Source organism: Delphinus delphis, chromosome 19 (genome assembly GCF_949987515.2).
Source record: "Delphinus delphis chromosome 19, mDelDel1.2, whole genome shotgun sequence".
NCBI lineage: Eukaryota > Metazoa > Chordata > Mammalia > Artiodactyla > Delphinidae > Delphinus > Delphinus delphis.
Window position 1 is genome coordinate 17,676,477 of NC_082701.1, and position 5,774 is coordinate 17,682,250.

Here is a 5,774-nt window from a genome sequence, read left to right on the forward strand (position 1 = left end):
CGGATGAGGCTCCCGGCCTGGGGGGCGAGGAGGGCAGCGGCTCTCGGCGGCGGCGGGGGCTCGGCGACGCGGGCGCTCGGCTCAGCGGCGCGCAAGGGCCGGGGCGCGGCGTCCCATCGGGGCGGCCCCGTCCGAGGAGCCGGGCGGCGAGCTGCGGGGTCGGGGGAGGAAGTCAGGCTGCAGGCCGCCGGGGCCAGAGGGCTGGGCCGGGGGCAGGAAGCTGCGGCACGGGCTCCCCCCTCGGCGATCTTCTAACTTCTGCTGTCGCTCCCTGTGCGCGCAAACCGCATTTCGCCTCCGCCGCCGCTACGCACCCAGCCCCAGGGGGGCGGGCTGGAGGGAGGGGGAGGGCGCCGGGCGCCTGCCGGGGGTCGGCCGCAGCCATGGCGTGACGGAGAGGGGGCTACCGACCCGCTTCACCTGCCGCAGAGGGGGCGGCCGGCGCCGCTTCACCTGCCGCAGCGGGAGCAACCGAGGCGAGGCAGAGGCGGCGGCGCGCTCGGCCGCGCCTCGGGGTCCTAGAACCGCAGGCTCCCGCTCGCTAGGAGCCGGGCGACTGGCGGGGTCTGGGTGAAGGGGGTCACGGCCTGGGGGACTGAGGGGGCAATCATCGGTGTCGAGGACTGCCACCACTTATGAGAGTGGCTTGGAGACCCATGACGGTGCGGCGTTGGGACGCAACGGCTGCGTCCCCCTCTCGGGTTCCCGCCGGAGAAGGTGGGAACCCCCTTCCAGGCCCCCCACCCCTTGTTTCTCCCCTCCTCTGTTTAGCCCAGGACCGAGCTGAAGACCACAGAGAACCATCTGCAAATAAGAATCCCAAAGCAGGGCGGGGGGCGCAGATCCAGGCCAGCGGAGACCCCCGCGACCTGTCCACTCTGGACCAACTCTGCGCCTGCGCCGGCATCCCCAGTGCTTTTAGAATGGGGGCGCCCAAGGAAAAAGGCAGGCTGCGAAAATCTGGGGGCCACCAAGGCGGTCTCAAGGAGAAGCGCGGGTATTGGGGAACGGGAGGATTAAAGCCAGCATCCACGCTGGGAAAGGAGCAGGAACCGCAGAGGGGGAAAAAATCTTGAAGCTGTCACCTCCAGAGACCTACGGTGGCCTCTCGCTTGCCTTGACGTATAACAATCTCTGATGTCTGGCAATTACAGAAATACTTCCAGAGGTCTTCTTTCATTCATCCTGACAATGACCAGGGAAGGTAGGTATTGATATCCTCATTTTAGAGGGGGAAATTGAGGCTCAGAGTGGTTAAGTGACTTGCCGAAGGGCACACAGCTAATAAAGGGCAGAAACAGGCCTCCTTTCTCTCCACCTCCAAAATCTACAATGCCTTGGAGCTGCTGCCCCTTCCTCCCTTTGGCCCTCTCATTGAGGATGGACCGGAGGATGAGAGAGTATTGCGGTGAGGCGGGGTGAGGGGGGGGGTTGGAACCCCAGGTCTGGGCACAATCTCCAGCCTGAATTTGAGGCTTTTCTCTTTCAGTTGCTCTTCCCACTCCCATCTATTATTATTATTTTTTTAGTATTATTTTTTTTTTTTGCGGTACGCGGGCCTCTCACTGTTGTGGCCTCTCCCGTTGTGGAACACAGGCTCCGGATGCGCAGGCTCCGCGGCCATGGCTCATGGGCCCAGCCTCTCGGCAGCATGTGGGATCTTCCCGGACGGGGGCATGAACCCGTGTCCCCTGCATCGGCAGGTGGACTCTCAACCACTGCGCCACCAGGGAAGCCCCCATCTATTATAATTTGTGGGGATCCCCAGTTGGTCGTTCCTTGCACCATCAAGGCATTGAGGACCGGGGGCCCAGTAATGAGCCCTGGATTTTCTCTAGGCCAGGCAGGGGCCATAAATATCCCCTCCACTATAGCTTCCTCTTCCTTCTGCCCTCCCTCTCAAATTCAGAACCACCGAAGTTTAAGCAGGAGCTGGGAATTTATCTAATCTTAAGGAAGGCCCTGGAATGAGCCAGTCCCTTCCCCCAGGCTGACCTGACTTAAGCCTTTCTTCTGCCAAGGTCACCAGCACCTCTGGTGGGTGAGAGATGTCATCACTTATTTCATGTCCCAGGCAGGGACCCACAAAGTAAGACAAAGCAGGATATTCCTTGGGTGTGCTGAGAAGGTGATCCATTCTGTGCCCACTGCCCTCACCTCCAGCCTAGAGCAGACCACAGTCTTGCCCTTGGATTCTTGCCCTTGAGGTTAGCTAAGACCTCTCTCTCTCTCCCTTTCTTTCTTTCCTTTCTTTCTTTCTTTTTTATTTAAAGAATTTAGTCCCTGTTCTCCTCAATGACTATCTCTTTCCATTTAACAAGGCTTTACTTAGCACTAGCTCTGTGCCCAGGACTGTGCTCACTCCTGAAGATTCTGTGGCAGATGAGAAGACTCTCTGTCCCTGGGACACACTCTAAACACATCTGGGAGAGTGACTGGGAGAGTCAGCCTGTGGTGGCAGGTGTTCGTGCTTACTCTTGCTTAGAACTACTTCTTTGAATGGGTAGGACAAGAGTGGGAGTTGTGCCCCACAGCTGAAAATCCCAGGGGGGTGAGGAGCCTCTAATGACTTAATAGCTGCCAGCCTGCACCCTCGGTCCCTGGGGTTGCTCAGGCCATTGCCAACCACTGCCCACCCAAGGCCTGATGGAAATAAGCCTGGGCTAAGTAGGACCCGTTGTGTGGAAAATGATCAGCCCAACAAGCCTACATTATCTCTCTCTCATGCTGATCAGAACTGTAAGGTACAAAGAAAGGGGGGCGGAGGAATTTTAATCAATTATTACCTAATAGATTTGGTTGGCTTGGCAGGAAGTGTCTTTCCAATCCTGGTCTACAGAGGAGGAAATCCTAGAAGGGATGCTTGAAGTTTGGGACCAATACTTTGGTGGGTCTGTGCTTCCCCCTGCTGGGCACAGGCGGTATGACAGCCAAGACAGGGCGAGGCCTCCAGAGGTGATAGAGATGGAGTCACAGCATGGGTGACATTTCTGAATTGCTGTCGCCTTGTCACCTCCGATGCAATGATTGTGCAGTCACTGGGCACACTCGGAGCTCAGGTGACTGAGCAGGTTTGCCCAGGAATATCCTCCCTCCCCATCCCTGCTCCCCGTTACTCAGTTGGTGCCTCTTTTTTTTTTTTTAAAGGTAATACATGTGTACAGTTTAAAAGAAAAACAATTTTAATGTATCTTTCCAGAGATATTTTGGATATATACAAACAGTATTGTGTGTGTGTGTGTGTGTGTGTGCGTGTTTGACACAAATGATAGCACACATTCCACACTGCATGACACCTTGCTATTTTCACTTAATAATATATCTGCCTCCACAAAATCTAGTCTTCCAGCATATGGAATGTGTCACAATTTATTATTTTTTTCAACAATTTTTTAACATATTTATTAGAGTATAGTTGCTTTACAATGTTGTGTTAGCTTCTGCTGTATAACAAAGTGAATCAGCTATACATATACATGTATCCCCATATCTCCTCCCTCTTGCATCTCCCTCCCACCCCTCTAGGGGGTCACAAAGCACCGAGCTGATCTCCCTGTGTTATGCGGCTGCTTCCCACTAGCTATCTGTTTTACATTTGGTGAGGTATATATGTCCATGCCACTCTCTCACTTTGTCCCAGCTTACCCTTCCCCCTCCCCGTGTCCTCAAGTCCATTCTCTACATCTGCGTCTTTATTCCTGTCCTGCCCCTAGGTTCATCAGAACCTTTTTCTTTTAGATTCCATATATATGTGTTAGCATACGGTATTTGTTTTTCTCTTTCTGACCTACTTCACTCCGTATGACAGACCCTAGGTCCACCCACCTCACTACAAATAACTCAATTTTGTTTCTTTTCATGGCTGAGTAATATTCCATTGTATATATGTGCCACATCTTCTTTATCCATTCATCTGTCGATGGACACTTAGGTTGCTTGTGTCCCAATTTATTTTGCTATTCTCTACCTAGTGGACATTTAGGGCATGTCAGCCTTTTGTTACTATAAACAATGGCTCCTTCAGGAAATATCTTGGTACATATAATTGTTTTGCACTTATGTGTGTATCTGTAAGACAAATTTATAGATATGACATTGCTGGGTCAAAGGTTATGTGCTTTTAAATTTCAGATAGGTTTTCACTGGAATTTGGATAGATTTGGAATTGACTTCCAAAAAGTTTGCACCAATTTGCAACCTCCAGCAATGGATGAGATCACCTGTTTCAACCACCCTAACTAACAGGATATTTTCAGGCCTTTTGGGTTTTGACAAGGCCTCTTTGAAAGTCTTTGTCACAAGGCAGGTGATGATCTTTCTCTTTCTTCAAGACAGAAACTGTGTCTTTTCTGAACCTGTCTCCCCAGCACAGGACTTAAATATTAAATGAAAGAAAATAGGACTGCATTTTGGTAGGACTGGAGAAGGAAGTAGAGGGTTAGGGTTAAGCATGAAGCCTGTCCTTAAGGGTCACTCTTGTTTCCAGGCCCTGGTCAAGCCTCTGCCTCAAACCCAAAAGCCCTCATCTTGAGAATTCCCTGGCGGTCCAGTGGTTAGGACTCTGTGCTTCCATTGCAGGGGGCACAGGTTTGATCCCTGGTCAGGGAACTAAGATCCCCTCAGGCCACGCCGTGTGGCCAAAAAAACCCAAAAGTGCTTCTCTTGCAGGAGCCTCCAAGATTTCGAGATCTGAGGTTGAAGGTCCAGCATTCCCTAGGCAGTTCTCACTTAGCTCTCTTGCATCCCAGGGATGGGACTCATCATCCCTCAGCTCTTAAAGACTGGAAGTAAGTCAGATGTTCAGCTATAGGGGATTAGTTCAACCAGCAACTCAATAGAACTTTCTGCGACGATGGAAATGTTCTCTGTGCTGTACAATATGGTAGCTGCTAGCTACATGTAGCTACTAAGTGCAACTGAGGAAGTGAATTTCAAATTTTACTTAATTGCAATTTTCAGTGTAAATAGCCACATGTGGCTACTATATTAGATGGCGAAGGGTTTAATGAACTGTGGTAAAATGGTATATCCCCCCCGTGGAAGACTATGCCACTGTAAAAAAAAAAAAAAAAAAGAGAGAGAATTACTGATATGGAAAGATCCTCAGGATATACTTTGAAGCAAAACTATGATGCAGAACAGTATATATAGTATGTTAACTTTTGTATAAGAAAAGGAGGTGGAAATAAGAATAAATGTTTGCCTTTGCTTGAATTTACGTAGGGAAGGTAATAAAAGTGGCAATCTATAAGGTTCTGGGGAAACAGGGTGGACAGGGCAGAGGTGGGAGCAAGACTTCTCAATGCATTTCTTTTTTTTCTTTCTTTCTTTCTTTATTTTGGCTGCGTTGGGTCTTCATTGCTGCGCGCGGGCTTTCTCTAGGTGCGGTAAGCAGGGGCTGCTCTTCATTGCGGTGAAAGGCCTTCTCATTGCGGTGGCTTCTCTTGTTGCGGAGCACGGGCTCTAGGTGTGCAGGCTTCAGTAGTTGTAGCACGCGGGCTTCAGTAGTTGTGGCTCACCGGCTCTAGAGCGCAGGCTCAGTAGCTGTGGCACACGGGCTTAGTTGCTCCGCAGCATGTGGGATCTTCCCGGACCAAGGCTCAAACCTGTGTCCCCTGCATTGGCAGGCAGATTCTTAACCACTGCGCCACCAGGGAAGTCCCTAATTGAATACTTTGAATACTCCAGTGGACTACTGGAGAACAGACTGTTGCTTTCAGTCACACATTTACAAAAGTGACCACATATCAGATCATAAGGCAAGTCCCCACTAA